Source organism: Scyliorhinus torazame, chromosome 18, assembly GCF_047496885.1.
Source record: "Scyliorhinus torazame isolate Kashiwa2021f chromosome 18, sScyTor2.1, whole genome shotgun sequence".
NCBI classification, from domain to species: Eukaryota; Metazoa; Chordata; class Chondrichthyes; order Carcharhiniformes; family Scyliorhinidae; genus Scyliorhinus; species Scyliorhinus torazame.
The window spans coordinates 31482944-31503782 of NC_092724.1; the positions used below are offsets into that span (position 1 = coordinate 31482944).

General features: G+C 48.1%; 1 pseudogene; it reads right to left on the minus strand.

Moving 5' to 3' along the window:
* Positions 1 to 15245: 15245 nt before the first annotated feature.
* Positions 15246 to 15790, minus strand: LOC140394790 (large ribosomal subunit protein eL18-like; annotated as a pseudogene).
* Positions 15791 to 20839: the final 5049 nt, after the last annotated feature.

Genomic DNA, 20839 nt, shown 5'->3' on the forward strand with positions numbered 1-20839 from the left:
CAGAGTACCGCAATTATCTTAACCACCTGAATTATGCTAGTCATGCTGCACTTCAGCAGGCCTATGCGTTAGACGACGATAGAAGGACACAGATCCTGAATGCGTTGAATAGCACATTTCAAAGGCCCATAAATCTTTCTGTTATCTTAGACCTAAAACCTAAGAAGACTGAAGAGCCAGAGGAATTTCTGGAGCATTTTAATGAAATCTACTGTGGGCAGTCAGGCGACTTGCCACATCAAAATGGTCAGAATTCCCCTCAATATTGTGCTATGTTAATGCATTGCCTACCACCTTCTGTGGTTACTGCTGTGAAATGTAATAACATGAATTGGACAGAGAACGACCCTTCCCAGATGGCAAGGGAGGTCAGATTTTATTGGAAGGAGGGTGTAGGCCAGGAAGGAGGCTCAGTTACAGAGGTTAAGACTGAGTATGTAATGAAAAAGGATGATCTGCGACCCCAACAAGCGGCAGAAATGGTAGTTTCCCAGCAGGAGCCCCAATATTGTGACTTTGGGTAGGTGGATCAGCGAGGGGGAGGATATCAAACCCACCCAAAGGGACCCTCAGCTCCTTTTTATGGCCCACCGAACGAATCAACAGCTCTACAACCGCATCCCCCTCTGAGGGGCCATTGGTCTACTGGAAGAAGAGGACGGGGCAGATATAGAGGGAGCAATGCATGTTTTAATTGCGACCGTGCAGATCACTGGCAACAGGAATGCCCTTTTAAAAGACAGGCAGCAGAAGGAGAGGGTACCCACCAAGGGGAGGACAGACGAGATACACTGACTTCTCCCAGGAAAACCCTTTCCCAACACAGGATTGACTAGCTAATTTAGCCATAAGGACTCTCCAATCGGACAGGGAACCTATTATCTCTCTGCAGATAGGAGATCAACATCACTCATTTGTAATCGACACCGGGGCAGCCATGTCTTCTGTGCAATCAGCACTTAAATTACCATTATCCGACCACACGCAGCAATTGTCAGGGTTCCAAGGACAGGTGTGTGAGTATCCTATTTCTGAACCTGTGACAGTCACTTACGAGAATAAGTCTGCAGAGCATCAGTTTGTAGTGACTACTGGATTGGACTGTAACTTGTTGGCCCGAGATTTACTGTGTATCTTCCAGCTACAGCTAGAATGCGGAGATGAGGGGGTAACGGTTACATCATGGAGGATGAGACAACAGTGCTATATTTCTATCACCCCCCAGTGGTGGACGTTAGACGTTGAACAGTCACTGCATCACGTTACCCTGGCCTATTACAGAACTGGACGAAACAGGGAGTTGGAGGACAAATACCGGTCATTACTTGAGACCGAATGGCCAGTCAAGGTTACAGCCACAGTCACGGGAAAAGAAGGTACAGCCAATTTTGTTACAATATCACCACATTTATGGCCACAGTCAGCTTCGGTAAGCCCTCATATTACACGTCAGGTCCATGACCAGTACCATGCCAGGGATATGGGGCGAATGGTCAGGAGGGCAGTGGATCATTCGGATCCAACAGAGTACGCACTTTAAGTCATGCCGGACGGCACTACCATAAAAAAATTTTGAGGTCCCTGAAACAATTAACACTCGACTGCAGCATCACAGGGGACATGATGTGTTGGAATATGTCAATCCACAGGTCTGGGCGGAATACCCATCACAAGTGGGAAAGACAAATGTTACACCTATTAAGGTGATGATTAAGGATCATGTAAAGCTACCTTCCATTCGACAATACCCCCTGAAATCTCAAGCTGCTCCATCTATAGATAAATTAATTCAAGAGCTGTTGAAACAGGGTATTTTGGTCCCTTGCCAATCAGAATGTAACACCCCCATACTTGCTGTGCCTAAACCAGCCAAACCAGACCAGTACCGATTAGTACAGGATTTACGTTCAATCAATGCCATCGCATAGCCGTTACATGCTCTCACCCTCCAACAGGATATTATGGTGTATAGCTCCCACTCGGTAATCGCACTATTGGGGCAACTGCAGACTCAGCATCATACCGCAGCTCGTCAGAATAGGTATGAGATATACCTTTTGAACAATCCACGTCTGACATTTAACCACTGTACCACTATCAATCCAGCCTGTTTTCTTAGTGGTCCCCCTGTCCATGAAGACGCACCTGGCCACGACTGTTTAGCCTTGATTCAGGAAACTACCACAATAAGGGGCGATTTGAGTGACATTTCGTCAGAACAACCTGACATGATTATGTGTGGTCAAATATCCCACCGGGGTTTAGTTAATGACCTACTGCAGGCCCTCCTTATGCCCGCGCAGATTTCCGTTATTAAATGCGCTGCCCACACGAATGGTACAACCCCAGTTGACGTTGGTAATGAACAAGCAGATTGTGCAGCGCGAACAGCCGCGCAAATTCAGCAAGTGAGACTAAACGATCTACTATAAATATGTCTGCTTCTGACAAGTCAATGCCAACCATCCAAGACGTCATAAGGTTACAGGAGGACGCTCCTGAGAGTGATAAACAAATGTGGAGACGGTTAGGTTGTACATATGATTCTGTTTCCTCTTTATGGACCACGCCTGCACATCAGACTTGTATGTCTGATGTGCTGGCTTTATGGGTCATTGAATGTGTACACTTTGCAACTCATTGTGGGGCTCGAGGGACTAGTGATTTGTTGCTGGACACTTGGTGGCACCCTAAAATGCAGGGGTTGGCCCAAAGTATCAGTAATCGGTGTTTGATTTGTCAGCAATATAACACCGGAAAAGGTATCCCTTGTGGGATGGGGCAAACCCCGTTGCCCAGTGGTCCCTTTGAGACGCTCCAAATGGATTACATTGAGTTGGAAAGGTGTCAATGTTATAAATATGTTTTGGTCATTGTGGATGTGTTCAGCAGATGGGTCGAGGTGTATCCGACTATCGATAATAAAGCTGCTACTGTGGTTAAAGTCTTGATGAGGGAAATCATTCCCCGGTACGGTATACCAGCTCAGTTAAGTTCTGATAATGGGCCTCATTTTATTGGACAAATTAACAAGGAGTTTTGCTCCCAGTTGGGCATACGCCAGCAGTTACACTGTGCTTACAGACCACAGGCGGCCGGGTTGGTTGAGAGACACAATCAGACCCTCAAAACTAAATTGGCTAAATTAAGAGCAGACACGGGACTGACACGGCTTAAGTTGCTCCCCGTTGCCCTCTTCCAGCTGCGGGTTACACCTGCGGGACCGGCCCGGCTCTCTCCCGCCAAGATTCTTTATGGCAGGCCTCTTAGAACTCCCTGGAGCCTGCAGGTTCCCAGACTGGTTCAGTTTCATCAGATGACTGAAGAGATGACCACCTATGTTCTAGCCCTCACGCAAGTGCTCAAGGAACTCCATGGCCAGGTCCGCGCGGCTCACCAGCCATCCCCCCCAGTACCTAGCTCACCTTCAGTCCAGCCCGGTAGTTATGTCATGGTCAAAAATTGCACTAGGAAGGGGTCGGAGCCGTGATGGGACGGGCCCTTCCAAGTTCTCCTTACCACCCCCACAGCAGTTAAAGTGGAGGGGCGAAGTGCTTGGGTCCACCTACATCACTGTAAATTGAGTCCATCTCCACTACTGTAAAAGGTCAGATACTAACCTGCCTCCCTTCTCCAGTGCTATTTTACAGGTGTGGAGCATGATGGGGTGGCTACGCACCGTCTGTGTGATATTTGGCCTCACTTCACTTGGCGTGTTATTGGCGATGGACATGGAAAAGGGGAATATTATGTATCTGTGTAGCCCCAACCAATCTACAAGGTTACATCACCTCTGCAAAGGTGATGTTCTTCGCTGCCCCCATATACGAGGACATGGTATCGACTCATGGAAGGTCATCAAAGTTAAGGAGAATGCAGGAGTCATGAAGCAGTTGCACCAGTCCCGGCGATGGGAAGGGAACATTATATGGACATTGCCTTGTTTTTGGAATACATGTAAATTTGTTAAGATGTGTTAAGAGTGGTACAATAAAGGTAAAATCAGGCTGTCAGAAGAGCGTAGGAAGAGGCTATGAGAAAGTGAAAGGGACTAGAGAGGATAGGGCGTATGAGAAGGGAAGTACAGCTAGAACGTAGGTTACCAGGAGATACACTGAAGTTAGTTAAAGGCCAAACTGAGGAAAACCCGGGTAGTAAACCTTGGGAGCCCTCGGGGCAATAACCAAGGAGTTGTCTCAGCTACGGTTGTTTGCAATGCAGAACCGGTATGCTCTTGACTATCCTCTGGCCCGTGAGGGTGGGGTATGCGCCATAGCGCAGGGCAAGTGTATCATGGGAGTTTAGGACTTGACCGCTAACATCACTAAATTTATGGATCGCATACAGGATCACTTAGACGGGATGCAGGATCCTGGCTCTTGGGGTAACTGGGGATTTGGAGGTTGGAAGGACTGGTTGATAAATATGGTCATGTATTTAGTGGTGGCTATCGGCTGCATCTTTGTGGGCCCAGCCATCCTTAAATGTGTGATGGGTAGAATGCGGGGTGCACTGGAACAGATCAACGCCCCTAAAATCTTAGCTGTCAAAATTCATGAGGGTGCAGCAGATGAAGGGGGGCTACGCCAGGAATTGGAAATGCAGTGACAGATCTTTTGAGATGAGGAACTGTAGCTATGGATTGGATAGTTCGGTTATCATGGAATGATAAAAGGAGGGAATGACGAATGTGATATAAAATAGTTACTTTAGAGATATTAGTTAATGTAATGTAGAAATAAGCCACTTTGATTCTGGCAAGTAGAGACAAAGGATTTTAGACCGCATGGAAAAAAGCAGGAAGAGGTGTGTCTATGAGAGTGATGCTGAATTGATAGGGGCCGGAGAAAGGGATTGGAAGTGAGCCAATCAGAATAGATCAAACAAGTCAGGAAGGACATAGGATGACCTATGGGTGTCGAGTATGTGAAACTTGATGCCATTTGAATGTATCAGTACTGATCTCTTTGTCTGGGACATTCACTTAGTCCCAGGGCTGCAGAGAGCAACATGTTATCTGTATCACTGTGGACTAGGTAGCTTGCAAGCTGAATAAAATAACTATTGTTATACTTGCAAATCCATCTCGACTTTTATTGAGGCCAGACTGACGGATAAAGAAATTTGGGATTCAACACTCCTACCTTCTACCTCCCCCTCCTCCCAACTTTTCTCTCTCCTCCCTCATTCTATCTTTCTCCTCCCACCTCTCTCTCCCTCCTCTTCCAACCTTGTCTCTCTCCCCCCCTTCCACCTTCTCCCCTGCCTCCCACCTTGTCTCTCTTCCCCCTTCCACCTTCTCCCCCTCCTCCCACCTTCTCTACCTCCTCCTCTCTCACCCCCCCTCACCCCCCCCATACAAGATTACAGTTTGTTACTGAGTCTGATGTGTTATGTACTCTGGAATAACACAGGCTGCAACTGGATGCAGCTTTAACCAAAAGATACTCCATACCTTGAAGCTAGGTCAATCTGATTTATTGAACCAGGAGCACATTAGCACAGTTCTCTATGCGTTTGACTCTCTGCTAACCTAAGTGTGGTTACTCTGTCTGACTGAACCAGACTAGCTCTTAGCCACACTGATGAACATCCACAGAGTGAGTCAGGGTGTATGTACTGTATCACACACACACCCTGACTCACTCTGTGGATGTTCATCAGTGGAAAGAGGCGGAGTGTGAGTGCCTCGTGCCTTTTATAATGAAATACCACCCCTGAGTGTCCTGCCTGCTCATTGGTCATGTCCTGTTCTCTGTGTTCTTTAGTTGCCTGTCTGTGCCTGTCTGTATATCATTATCTGCATGTCTGCATATCATGACATCTCCCCCTTTTTAAAAATGTTTTGTTGGCACATGGGAACGTACTTACATGTGGTGGCATATGTGAACGTATTTTCATGTGAGGACAGCTGTCTAATCTGAGAAAACAGAACATAGCAAACAAAACAAATGTTCATAAATCCAGTCTCCGGGGCTTGCCTCTGATCCTTGTTGACCGCCGGAGAGGTGGTAGTGGGGACGCCGGGCCTTGACAGGCAGGATGGAAGCCTGACTGGTGGCCTCGTAATTCGAGGTATCAGGAGGTGGCAAAACAATGGACGGAAACGGAGAAGAATGTGCTTGCCGGCCGGCAACTTTGCGCAGTGCCCGTCTGTTTCGTCGCACAACAGAACCATCAGCCATCCGTACAACATACGAGAGGGGCGCAGCCTGTCGAACAACGACAGCTGGAGCAAACCAGCCACCATCCGGTATCTTGATCCTGACAGTGTCTGCCGGGGATAACACAGGCAAATCGGTGCCATGAGCATCATAGCCCTGCTTTTGCTGGTTTCGGAGCTGCTGCACCTTCTGCAGCACCGGGAGGTGATCCAGGTTGGGCAAGTGTATGGCTGGAAGTGTCGTCCGCAGGTCCCTGTTCATCAGGAGTTGAGCTGGCGACATGCCAGTGGACAGTGGGGTCGCCCTGTATGCAAGCAGCGCGAGGTAGATGTCAGAAGCCGAATCCGCGACCTTGCAGATGAGCTGTTTCACAATGCGCACCTCTTTTTCAACCTTCCCATTGGACTGCGGATAGTGTGGGCTGGAAAAACTTGGCAAACATCGACCACTCGTGGCTGTTGAAGCACGGGCCATTGTCACTCATGACAGTGAGTGGGATACCATGCCTGGAGAACGTCTCTTTACAGGCCTTGATGACGGTCCGAGATGTGAGGTCTGAGAGCTTCATGACTTCAGGGTAATTGGAGAAATAGTCAATAATCAACACGTAGTCACGACCATGCGCACGAAAGAGGTCGATGCCAACCTTGGACCACGGGGTGGTCTCGATTTCATGCTGGTGGAGCATCTCCTTGCTCTGCGCTGGCTGGAAGCGTTGAGAGGTTGCACAGTTGAGGACCATGTTCGAGATGTCCTGGCTAATACCGGGCCAGTAGACAGCCTGCCTGGCTCTGTGTCTGCACTTCTCAACGCCCAGGTGTCCCTCATGGTTTTGGCGGAGCACCAAGCTCTGGAGACTGAGTGGAATGACAATCCGGTTCAGCTTGAGGAGGATACCATCAATCATCGTCAGGTCGTCCTTTACATTGTAAAATTGAAGGCACTGCCCTTTCTGCCAGCCATTAGCGAGGTGGTACATGACACGCTGCAAGAGGGGGTCTTTGGCTGTCTCCTTGCAGATACCTTCTCATCAGACGCCGGGAGGGTGCTAGCACACAGCTGCACCTGTGATTCAATCTGCCGGATGATTTCCAGCGGTTCACTAGGCAATGGGATGGAGCGGGACAATGCATCAGCGATGATGAGCTCCTTGCCAGGCGTGTGCACTAAGTCAAAGTCGTACCTTCTGAGTTTGAGGAGGATGTGCTGCAACCGAGGCGTCATGTCGTTCAGGTCCTTGTGGATAATGTGGACCAGACGCCTATGATCCGTCTCGACAGTGAATGTTGGCAGGCCGTAGACATAGTCGTGAAACTTGAGAATGCCATTGTGAAGACCTAGGCATTCCTTCTCTATTTGCGCATACCTTGTTTCGGTGGGCGTCATGGTCCTCGATGCGTAAGCTACCGGTGCCCAGGATGAAGAGTCATCGCGTTGAAGCAGCACCGCACCAATGCCATCCTGGCTCGCATCTGTCGAGATCTTCGTCTCCCTGTCTGGGTCGAAAAATGCCAAGACAGATGCAGTGTTGAGCTTGGCTTCCAGCTCCAACCACTCTGCCTGATGTGCTGCCTTCTACTCAAAGGCAGTGGACTTTTTCCACCAGGTTTCGTAGGGCCATGGTGTGTGAGGCCAGGTTTGGGATGAACTTGCTCAGAAAATTGACTATGCCAGGGAGCGCAACACCGCCTTCTTGTCTTCAGGGACCTTTGTGGCTTCGATGGCCATGACCTTGTCTGTGTCCGGGCGCACGCCTTGCTGAGAGATCTGGTCACCTAGGAACTTGAGTGTCGACATGCCAAAGCAACATTTGAACCTGTTCAGCTTCAGGACATTGGCATGGACACGGCGGAATACCTGCTGGAGACGGGAAATATGCTCTTCAGGGGTCGTGGACCATATGATGATGTCATCCATGTGCACACAAACCCCTTCAATGCCCTCCATCATCTGCTCCATGATGCGATGGAAGATCTCCGATGCCGAGACAATGCCAAACGGCATGCGATTATAGCAGTATCTGCCAAACGGTGTGTTGAAGGTGCAGAGCCTTCTGCTGGACTCATCCAGCTGGATTTGCCAAAATCCATGTGACGCATCTAACTTGGTGAAAAAACGTGCGTGTGCCATCTCACTGGTGAGTTCCTCCCGCTTCGGGATGGGGTAGTGTTCACGCATTATATTCTTATTGAGATCCTTGGGATCAATGCAGATGTGCAGGTCTCCCGAAGGCTTTCTAACACATACCATCGAGCTGACCCAGTTAGTCGGTTCGGTTAGCTTGGAAATGATGCCCTGTTGCTGAAGATCCTTGAGCTGTGCCTTCAGGCTCTCCCTCAGCGGAGCCGGGACCCAGCATGGTGCGTGGACCACTGGCTTGGCATCAGGTTGTAGCAGAATCTTGTAGCGATATAGCAGCGTGCCCATCCCGTCGAACACATCCGGATACTGAGCGAGGATGTCGTCAATGCCGGCCTGAAGATCCACATTGGAGGATGTTGTTGTGTAAACCCGCTGCACGAGGTTCAGCTGCTTGCAGGCCTGCGCGCCAAGTAGGGATGCCCTGTCTGGCTTGACAATTTCAAAACATAACCGTGCATGGGTGCTCCAGTTGGAGACGAGTAGATGGCAGGATCCCAGTGCCGTGGTGGCATTTCCGTTGTAGTCCAGGAGCCTGCAGGCTGCTGGAAGGACCTTGGGGGGCTTCTTGATGTGTTTGAAATCTGCCTGTGAGAGGAGGTTGGCAGAAGCACCTGTGTCCAGCTTAAACTGGATGGAGCAGTGCTTGACCTGCATCACCGCATGCCATTCGTCTGCAGAATCCACAACGAGGATGGATTGAATTTGTGATGAGTTGGATGTGGCATATTCACATTTGGTAATGATGCCCACACAGTAGGCAGAGTCCAGGCATTCTTCCTCTGGATCCATTCTGCTGCCAGGATCAGAATCCTGTAATCGTTGTTGCCCACTCTGAATGCGCCGTCATCGGAATTGGGAGCGCTGGCCCCTGACTGGTGGTGCAGACCTGCACAAGGCTGCATAGTGTCCAGGCTTCCCGCAGTTTAAACATCGGCTGCCTCTTGCAGGGCAGTGTTTCTTTAAGTGGCTGTTGCCGCAGTTCAAGCACGTCATGACCTTGGCGCGTTGTCGCACATGCGCAGTGCGGGTGTCAGCCGCTTCGTGGGGGATGGCCTGCACCCTCTCTGCCTCGTGGGAGGCAAGTTTCTCATTTTCAGCCAATTCGTACTGGGCATAGCGATTTTTGGCATTCTCATGCACTGTGCACGTTTCAATCGCAGCTGGCAGGGTCATATGCTTGATTTTCAGTAGCTGCTCTCTCAGAGGATCAGAGTGAACTCCAAAAACGATTTGGTCTCTGATCATGGAGTCAGCAATATCACCAAAGTTGCAGGACAGCGCTAGCAGGCGGAGGTTAGTTAAGGAGTTGAAAGATTCATCTTTACCTTGTGGACGCTGTATGAATATGTAACGCTCGAAGATTTCATTGGTGTCCACTTCACAGTGACTGTCAAACTTGTCCAGGATGGTCTGAAACTTTGTCCTGTCCTGGCCTTCGGTGAAGTGAAAAGAGTTGAAGAGTTTGATGGCTTGATCACCCGCTGTTAAGAGGTGAAGCGTGATCTTCCTTGCATCAGACGCACCCATGAGGTCTGAAGCTTCGATGTACAGCAGAAACTTATGCTTGAATGTCCGCCAGTTGGCACTGAGATTGCCGGAGGTCCTGAGCTGGTGAGGAGCCTGAATCTTCTCCATGGTGCCGGGATACATTTGCTGGTCGTCACGGAACGGACAGAGGTAAACCACCTAGATTAAGCAGTCTCCTGGTAGCATGATGTGTTATGTACTCTGGGATAACACAGGCTGCAACTGGATGCAGCTTTAACCAAAAGATACTCCAGACCTTGAAGTTAGTTCAATCTGATTTATTGAACCAGTAGCACAGATAGCACAGTTCTCTATGAGTTCGACTCTCTCGTAACCTAAGTGTGGTTACTCTGTCTGACTGAACCAGACTAGCTTTTAGCCACGTGCTGGAGGTGTGATACTGTACTGACTCCCTGACTCACTCTGTAGATGTTCATCAGTGCAAAGAGGCGGAGTGTGAGTGCCTCGTGCCTTTTATAATGAGATACCACCTCTGAGTGTCCTGCCTGCTCATTGGTCATGTCCTGTTCTCTGTGTTCATTAGCTGCCTGTCTGTGCCTGTCTGTATATCATTATCTGCATGTCTGCATACCATGACAGAGTCTAAGCCATGAGCTTTCTCCTCCTAGTCATGTGACTCTCTCCTCCATCATCATATGATTTTTTCTGCTGTTTGTCTATGGGGAGGTGGTGCTGCAGTGGTATTGCCGCTGGGCTACAAACTCGGAGACACAGGATAATCCTCTGGGGACCCGGGTTTGAATGCCACCACAGCAGATGGTGAAATTTAAACTCAATAGAACATCGGGAATTAAAAGTCTAAAAACCCGGGCAGCACGGTGGTGCAGTGGTTAGCACTGTAGTCTCACGGCGCCAAGGTCCCAGGTTCGATCCCGGCTCTGAGTCACTGGCTGTGTGGAGTTTGCATATTCTCCCCGTGTTTGCGTGGGTTTCGCCCCCACAAGACAAAGATGTGCAGGGTAGGTAGATTGGCCATGTTAAATTGACCCTTAATTGGAAAAAATGAATTGGGTACTCTAAATTTAAAAAAAATGTCTAAAAACCCATCTGGTTCACTAATGTCCTTTGGGGAAAGAAACCTGCCGTCCTCACCTGGTCTGGCCTACTTGTGACTCTAGACCAATGGCAATGTGGTTGACTCTTGGGTGTCACAGTGTTAGCACTGCTGTCTCACAATGCCAGGGACCCAGGTTCAATTCCGGTTTTCGGTTACTGTGTGGAGTTCGCACGTTCTCCCCCGCGTCTGTGTGGGTTTCCTCCGGCTACTCTGGTTTCCTCTCATAGCCCAAAGATGTGCAGGTTAGGTGGATTGGCCATGATGAATTGTCCCTTAGTGTCCAGGGATGTGCAGATTAGGTTAGGAGATTATGGGTATAGTGCAGAGTTCACTGGTGTAGATTCAATGGCCGAATTACCTTCTGCACAGTAGGGAAAATATGATTCTAGCCCCACATATTAACCCGTTTAGACCTGAACATCCTAATACTATTAAGTGTTTTGGATTTATTATCCTATTACTACAGTTTCTTTACGAGCCTTATTTATTTTGATATGCTTTCAAGATGTTCCTTTCACAGAATCAACAATAGTAGGCTCAATAGCAATTATTTTCAATGACAATAATTCTGACTGTAGTTACCCATTCTTAGACCAAGTTAGGACAGTTCAATTGATTTTGGTTTTTCTGGGTGAGGAGTGAGGGCAGAATATTGGCCAAACTTCCCACAACTAATCACTAAACTAAGTAATTTGGCACGTTAATGGCACAGCATAACATCCTACAAATTTGGATACTTACTACATGTGGTCCACTTATCATAAAAACTACAGCAAAGAAGGAATCTAATATCAGTTTGAACACTAGCTGTTCAACTGCAGCTTTATACAATGATCTAATTTCCCTACACTTGCTCATACTCTTAATTTGCATTGTTTTCTAATATTTAAATTCTCAAAAGAATAATTGGAAACCATTGTTACAGGCCTACAGTTTAGCAGAGAAATACATGCACAGCGAAAATACCAATTTCTTAGTGGAGATCACTACTGATGATTGAATGATAAATCACTTGATGCAACAAATCGTATGTCCCATTGTTTTCTGCACAATGATCTCTGCTGAAAGTTGAATGTGTGAATATTGGGTGAGGATAGGATCGGCTTCACAGTGAAGCGCCAAAAATCCCTACATTTGTTAAACGTAAATGAAGTGGGAGATCAGGGTTATTTTCTGAGATATCATCTCAGAATGTCAAGGCCTTCAGGAGAGAATTATGAAGGAAGAAAATGTGTGGAGGTTTAAAAAGACATTTAACCTGAGAATCATAATCATTTCGGAAACTATATTTAATCAGTCTGTCATGAATGAAAATAGTTTGGTAAGCAGTATTGGAATCCATTTTTGTAGCAAGCTACTATACCTTTGCGTCTGTGTAATTCCAAAACTAGTAACTTTGTTTTTCTGATGCACGTCTACATTTTTAAAGAGATTTCACCATTTCAGATGACACTTTCTTGATTTAGTACAAATGTTATGGGCCAAGGTTTAGAGAACCCCAAAGTGTATCATGGAGTTCACCTGACCCACAACTTTTAATAGATTGTGGTATGGGGAGCACACGGCCCACTCTACAAGTGTGGTACAGCAGAAATGGAAAAGTATCTTTTAAAGCAAAACCATGTTTATTCTATGAACTCAAGTTAACCTTTTTAAAACAAACAGTGAACATCTTAGCAACCATTAATTCAAATACAACCCCCAAAGAGTACAACACTAAGTAATGCTTACGCTGTCCTTTTAACATCCAGAAGACTTACAAAAAACATAACCTTTCACAGAAGCACATCAGGTTAAAGTCACTACTGAAAACATTTATAATTCTGAATTCACCAAATGATCAAGAGATAGTCTTTTCATGGCAGAGAGATTAACAGTACACCTGCTCTGTCTGGCTTCAGCTCCAACACTGAAAGCTAAACTAAAACACACCCTGCAGCAAACAGCCTAAAACAAAAGTAAAAAGCTGACAGACAGCCCAGTTCCACCCACACCCTGACGTCACTGATAAATACCCATTTCTTAAAGGTACAATTCATAAACACCCATTTCTTAAAGGTACTCTCACATGACACCTCCCCCCAAGATGGGTGTCAGCTTCAAGATGGTTTCATTTTTCACCTTTTCACTATCCTTTAAGAAATGCAGACAGTAAATATACTTTTTCGTTTCAAAAACCAACACACGCAAACAGATCTAATAATATAGTCCTTTTTTTTTCCTCCTTCCTCCAACTGAAATCCGTTGATTGACAGTGTCTTTGAACAAGAAGGTCTCTGCATGATCCGTCCATTTCTCTACATCTTGGCATTTCTCTTTAAAGTCAGATACTTTAGTTCAATCTAATCACAGAGTCCCTTGTAATTCTCCAACACATGAGCATTGGTTATCACAGCTTTCAGGCAGTCAAATGCCTGTTGAAACTCCGCTGTCCATTTAAATTTTTGACGTTTCTTCAGCAAGTCCATCAGTGGAGCAATCACACTACAAAACCTTTGCACAAATGTTCAATCAAATCCACTCATGCCAAGAAATCGCATTATTTCCCTTCGTCTTGAGGGTATCAGAAACTCCTCAATAACTATTGGTTTCACATCCCATGTGACCATTTGACCCTGTCCGATTGTATTTCTGTGGGTAGTCCAGATCTAGTAAAGAATTTAAGTAACTCCTCCACAATCTTTTTAGCTGTAATATTACGTACTGGAATGGCCTCTGGAAACCTAGTAGACACATCCATTATCGTCAAAAGATATTGATTCCCACTTTTCGTTTTAGGAAGCGGTCCTACGCAATCAATTATGACTCTTGTAAAAGGCTCCTCAAATGCTGGAATGGGTATTAAGGGTTCTCGTTTTATCACTGCTTGAGGTTCCCCTATCACTTGACATGAGTGACATGATTGACAAAATTTAACTACATCTTTATGTAGTCCAGGCCAATAAAAATGTTTTTGGATTTTAGCTTGAGTTTTCCTTATTCCCAAATGACCTCCCACTGGTACCTCATGTGCAACTCGCAATACCTCCTTTCTATACCCTACCGGCAATACTACTGCCCATTTTTCATCCGCCTGCATATGTAAAGGTCTCCATTTTCTCATCAAGACATTACTTTTACGGTAATAACACTCTGGTATACACTCAGATTCCTCTTCTGTATATGCTTTCTGATACATCTGTTTTATTTCTACATCTTTCTGTTGTAACTCTGCCAATTTTCCTGAACTAAAAATATCCGCCTCATCCTCCACCTGTTCTTGTTCATTTTCAACCATCTGATCAAAAATTGTTTCTGATAATTGCACTTCAACTTCATCTTCACTCTTTGATTTCTCCTCTTGTCTTAACCTGTGACTTTGCGACCTTGTCACTACACAATCTGGAAAAATCTCAGGATATTCGTCCTTCAAAACTCCAGTTGTCTGATTTTCCACTGCCTTATCAACCACAGTAGGCATCACTCCCACCTGCGATCCAGCTATATCATTGCCCAAAATAAACTGTATTCCTGGACAAGATACTTTCTCTATTACTCCTACTACCATTTCACCACTGTTCACTGGACTTTCCAACCTTACCTTATATAATGGAACACTACTCCTCTCACCCTGAATTCCACATATTACCACCTTTTCTGGCAACATTCTTCCCAAACTACATAACTCCTCATCTCTTACCATGAAAGATTGACTAGCTCCTGTATCTCTTAAAATTGTGACTTCTTTACCTGCTCCTCCTGATACACATGAGTAAACGTTACCCACACAAGTAAATTCTTTAAAGAGATCTGGCACCTTCTTATCAATCACCTCTTGATCAGGCTGTACAATCTTTTGCACCTCCTTGGCTTCACTTGGGCTTTCCTTTACCACTTTCACAAACCCCACTGTCTTATCCTGTTTTACCACATCAGCCTTCCCAGTGCTTTTCTTCAACCACCAACACTGTGACTTTACATGGCCTAGCCATAAATGTGAAAACATTTGAAACTTTTCATTTCTTTTCCACACTCCTGGATTTTTAAAAAAAAATCTGAGTTACACTCTCCTTACTATCTCCCATCAGATCACCTTTGCCTCTACCATTCGAGTATTTCTCATGTCCCCAGTTTCTATCCCTCATAGGCAGAAACTGATGTCAGAAACCAAGCTTTGATTTATGAACTAATTCATAATCATCTGCCATTTCTGCTGCTAATCTCGCAGTTGTAACCCTCTGCTCTTCCACATGAGTTCTCACTACATCAGGAATTTAATTTTTTTTAAAAACTGTTCAAACATTACTTTATTGGTATAGAAAAGAACTCAGGAGCACTGCTCAATTCTTGTACCCTCAACTGGCTCTACGGCCCCTTGCACGCTTGAATTTACAACGCTTTGAACGAATGTATGGCTTGGTGTGACTGTGCGGCGCTCCGGGGGCAGGTCCAAAACATCTGTAAATCTCACATCCCTTACGAGGTCCAGAGAGCAGAACTATCCCCTGACCCTTTGGCGTGGCCAAAGCCAACTGGTCAAAGGTCATGATTTGTCCTCCAGCCTTCAGGAAACGGTGTCGGGCCACTTCAGTGACTCGAAGCGTGCAGACCTTGAGCTTGGGGATATCAAATGTGCGGACGTCGTCCGTGATAGAGCCCACGACCACCGCCGTCTTTCCCTCATGACCTGGAATTTTCATTTTGCGAATCAGGCGGGCAAGCGAGAGCGGAGCACTGTTAGTGCGACTCATGAACAGACGCTTGAGCACGACCTTGTTGAAGGGGGCGTTGGATCGACGAGCCAGGAACCGGTACAGCTTAACCAGCAGCTGCAAGTACATGTCCTGGCTCTTGGACTCCTTCCTGTGCGGTCCTTGTTGTGGTGGATGTCCACTCCCATCTTGGCCCGGGAGCTGAGCGAGAAGAAAGGGGGCGGGGCACCAGCGCACGTGGCCTTCTGGGTGAGGGGGGGGGGGGCGAGGACAGGAATTGAATTTTTAAGCTCCTCCAAAAGTATAATTTCTCTGAGAGCTTCATACGTTTGGTCTATTTTCAAAGCCCTTATCCACCTATTTGATCCTTTGAAACTCCATGTATGTTTGACCACATTCTTTCCTTAAATTTCTAAACCTTTGTCTGTAGGCTTCAGGCACTAGTTCATATGCACCTAAGATGGATTTTTTTCACCTCCTCATACGTCCCAGATCCCTCCTCCGGTAGTGACGCAAACACTTCACTAATCCTACCTATCAGCTTTGTTTGAATCAGTAATACCCACATGTCCTGTGGCCATTTCATTTGTTTAGCTGCCTTCTCAAATGAAATGAAAAAGGCTTCTACCTCCTTCTCATCAAACCTTGGCAATGCTTGGACATATTTAAACAGAGCCCCACCAAGCCTTTGACTATGACGTCTTTCTCACTATCCTCATCACTTTCATCCAACTGTACGTTTCTTTTGTGAGGGCCACGAAAAATCCAGCACGAGTTTTAAGGATACAAAGTAATAACATTTATTTACAATAACATATATATATATAACAGCAGCAGCAACTTCCCTTGCTGCACACTCCTTCCTGCTGTTTCCAAACTGGCCAGCTTTATTTATACTCGGAGTTTACTAATGGTTTCTCCGCCCCCCTCTTGGGGAAGCTCATACTCCCACAGGATTGTGGGATTGTCATTAGTCCCCAACCAATGGTAGGTAGGCAGGTTATAACATCCCTCCCCCCCAAAGTCCAAGGAATCCACCGAAGACCCTGGCGAAGGAGGGCGTCGGACTCGTTTTGCCGCAGGCCGGACACCATTTGCACGCGGATCAGGCGGCGTGTAATGAGACAGAGACCGGCGCTTCTGTGATGAACGGCGCAACGGTTGTACATCCACGGCCCGTGGACCCGAGGATTCCCCCTCTGATGCATCCTGTGTCTCCATCTCGGAGTCAGAGTCTGCTGCCTCCGTCATGTCAGCGTCTCTATCTCCATTCGGTTCTGTAACGACCTGCGCAGGCTTCGAGTGAGGCACCAGTAGAAGATTGTGAGGACTACCTTCCCTTGTCTCTGGTCTCTGCGGCTGTAGAAATGAGCTCCGGGGGCGGGGAATCGTTTGAGGGGATAGTCTTCTGGACCGAACGTGGTCTACATGTTTGTGCTGGAGACGACCTTGGGCTTGCACCTGGTAAGATATAGGGCCCGTTTGGCGAAGGATTACACCAGGAACCCACTGGGCACCACCAGCAAAATTCCGAACGAACACTGGGTCACCGGGCGCAAACTGCCGAATCGGCCGATGCCGAGAAAATCCCTGTCCCTGCCGTTCTTGTGTGCGGCGTACCTTTGCGCCAATGTCCGGGAAAACCATACTAAAGCGGGTGCGAAGTCTCCGGCCCATTAGGAGTTCTGCGGGAGCTACTCCAGTCACCGCATGGGGGGGTGGTCCAATACGTAAACAAAAGGCGAGCCAGTCTCGTGTCCATTGATCCGGAAGACTGCTTTTTTAGGCCTCTTTTGAATGTCTGCACTGCACGCTCTGCCAACCCATTTGAAGCCGGGTGGTAAGGGGCTGTGCGGATATGGCGTATGCCGTTCATCTTCGTGAACCTCGCAAACTCCTCACTCGTGAATGGAGTGCCGTTATCCGTGACCAGCACCTCGGGGAGGCCATTCGTACGAAACGACAAACGCATCTTTTCAATTGTTGCGCAGGACGTTGTCCCCTGCATCTTATGCACCTCTAGCCATTTAGACTGGGCATCAATTAATAGAAGGAACATGGATCCTTGAAAAGGGCCTGCGAAATCTGCATGCAAACGTGCCCAAGGCTGCCCTGGCCATTCCCAGTGATGTAGGGGCGCGGCCGGCGGAAGCTTCTGATGCTCCTGGCAAATGGAGCAGTTTTGGGCCACCTTCTCAATGTCGGTGTCGAGGCCTGGCCACCAGACATAGCTCCGGGCCAACATTTTCATTTTGGTCACACCTGGATGCCCATTGTGCAAGTCTGTTAGTATCAGCTCCTGGCCTTTTTCCGGGAAAATCACACGTGTCCCCCACAAGAGGATGCCGTCTTCCACGCTGAATTCTGACAGCTTGGAGGAAAATGCCCGCAACTCGCCTGGGAGCTGTCTATGCTGCCCACCATACAGGACTATGTGCCGAACCTTTGACAGGACTGGCTCCGTCTGGGTCCACTCACGGATCTGTGATGCCGTGACAGGCAAGGTGTCCATAAAATTTAGGGTGGCAACCACCTCACCGGTCGTGGGGGTCGACATGGGGCCGGTCGATAAAGGCAATCGGCTCAGTGCGTCGGCATTTGCTATCTGCGTACCTGGTTTGTGCTCCAGAGAATACTCGTATGCAGCAAGCAACAAAGCCCAGCGCTGGATCCGTGCGGAAGCAATGGGCGGTATTGGCTTATCCTCTCTGAAAAGTCCCAGCAGAGGCTTATGATCAGTCACGATAGTGAAATGGCGGCCATACACGTACTGGTGGAAGCGTTTCACCGCAAAAAACACTCCCAGGCCTTCCTTCTCGATCTGCGCGTACTTTTTCTCCGTTGCAATCAATGTGCGGGAGGCGAAAGCTATCGGTCGCTCGGCCCCGTTCGCCATCTTGTGGGACAGGATGGCCCCAATACCATATGGGGATGTGTCACATGTGACGAGCAAAGGCTTTCCAGGATCATAGTGGGTTAGTAACCCAGACAACGACAATTGTTGCTTTACCCGCCGGAAAGCGGTTTCTTGCGGCTGACCCCAAACCCAGGTGTGATTTTTCTTTCGCAGAAGGTGCAAATGGGCCAGCATAGTTGCCAGATTGGGGAGGAACTTCCCGTAATAGTTTACGAGACCGAGAAAAGAACGAAGATGCGAAGTGTCAGTCGGGGCGGGGGCCTGTTGAATTGCACGCACCTTCTCTGCGACGGGGTGCAAACCTTCGCGGTCCACCCGATAACCTAGGTAGACTACTTTCTTCGCCTGAAATACGCACCTTGTGCGACGTAAACGGACTTCCGCCTCCGAAAAGCGTCTAAGGACAGCCTCCAGATTTTCCAAATGTTCCTGCTCCGACGTCCCTGTAATCAAAACGTCATCTAAGTAGACAGCAACACGTGGTAAACCTCTCAAAATGCCCTCCATAATACGTTGAAAAATTGCGCAGGCAGAGGATATTCCAAAGGGCAACCGTGTATATTCATACAGGCCCCGGTGTGTATTAATCGTTACATATGGTCGGGAGGCAGGGTCCAGCTCCAACTGCAGGTAGGCGTGACTCATATCTAATTTTGTGAACGAGAGTCCACCTGCAAGCTTCGCGTAGAGATCCTCTATGCGAGGCATTGGATATCGGTCGAGTCGGGAAGCCGTATTCACTGTAAGTTTATAGTCGCCACACAAGCGAATTGTGGCATCTGGCTTCATTACAGGTACGAAGTCTTACAACACCAGGTTAAAGTCCAACAGGTTTGTTTCGATGTCACTAGCTTTCGGAGCGCTGCTCCTTCCTCAGGTGAATGAAGAGGTCTGTTCCAGAAACACATATATAGACAAATTCAAAGATGCCAAACAATGCTAGGAATGCGAGCATTAGCAGGTGATTAGATCTTTACAGATCCAGAGATGGGGTAACCCCAGGTTAAAGAGGTGTGAATTGTCTCAAGCCAGGACAGTTGGTAGGATTTCGCAGGCCAGATGGTGGGGGATGAATGTAATGTGACATGAATCCCAGGTCCCGGTTGAGGCCGCACTCATGTGTGCGGAACTTGGCTATAAGTTTCTGCTCGGCGATTCTGCGTTGTCGCGGGTCCTGAAGGCCGCCTTGGAGAACGCTTACCCGGAGATCAGAGGCTGAATGCCCTTGACTGCTGAAGTGTTCCCCGACTGGAAGGGAACATTCCTGCCTGGTGATTGTTGCGCGATGTCCGTTCATTCGTTGTCGCAGCGTCTGCATGGTCTCGCCAATGTACCACGCTTCGGGACATCCTTTCCTGCAGCGTATGAGGTAGACAACGTTGGCCAAGTCGCACGAGTATGTACCGCGTACCTGGTGGGTGGTGTTCTCACGTGTAATAGTGGTATCCATGTCGATGATCCGGCATGTCTTGCAGAGATTACCATGACAGGGTTGTGTGGTGTCGTGGTCACTGTTCTGAAGACACGGGTACAATTCATTACAGGTACAATTGGTGCTGCCCAGTCAGCAAAACGGATGGGTCTGATAATACCCAAACTCTCCAAACGAGTGAGCTCCCCTTCTACCTTCTCGAGCAAGGCGTAAGGCACCGGGCGCGCCCGGAAATAGCGCGGCGTGGCTCCTGGTTTGACTTGGATACAGGCTACGGCCCCATTTATTTTCCCCAAACCAGGCTGGAATACATCTGGGTATCGTCCCAGCACCTCAGTCAACCCTTCAGAAACTGTTTGGAGGATGTGCTGCCATTGCAACCGCAAATGGCGCAACCAGTCCCGACCCAACAGGCTGGGCCCATGGCCGCGCACCACGATAAGTGGAAAATGCCCCTCCTGGCATCCATAAACAACAGGGGTCATTGTAGTTCCTGCAATGTCCAGTGGTTCCCCCGTGTAGGTGGCCAACCTGGCCTGTGAGTCAGTTAATGTAAGGGTCTGTACACCCTGCTTGATGCGGTCGAATGTCCTCTGGGCGATCACGGAGACCGCTGCGTCAGTGTCCAACTCCATCTCAAGCGGGTGGCCATTGACCCGTACTGTCACCTTAATGGGGGCCACACGGGGAGCTGCCACACAATGCAGCTGCAGGCAGTCGTCCTCCGTCTCCACGTCCTCAGGAGTAGTCGCCGCAGGTTCATCCACATGGAAGGTATGGCCCCTGGGCTGGTTCCAGCTATGGCCCCTGGGCTGGTCCCAGTTTCGGTCGGAACGACGGCGCCTCTGGCGCCCCCACAACCGCCGTCCGCGACGTGGTCGGCGTCTA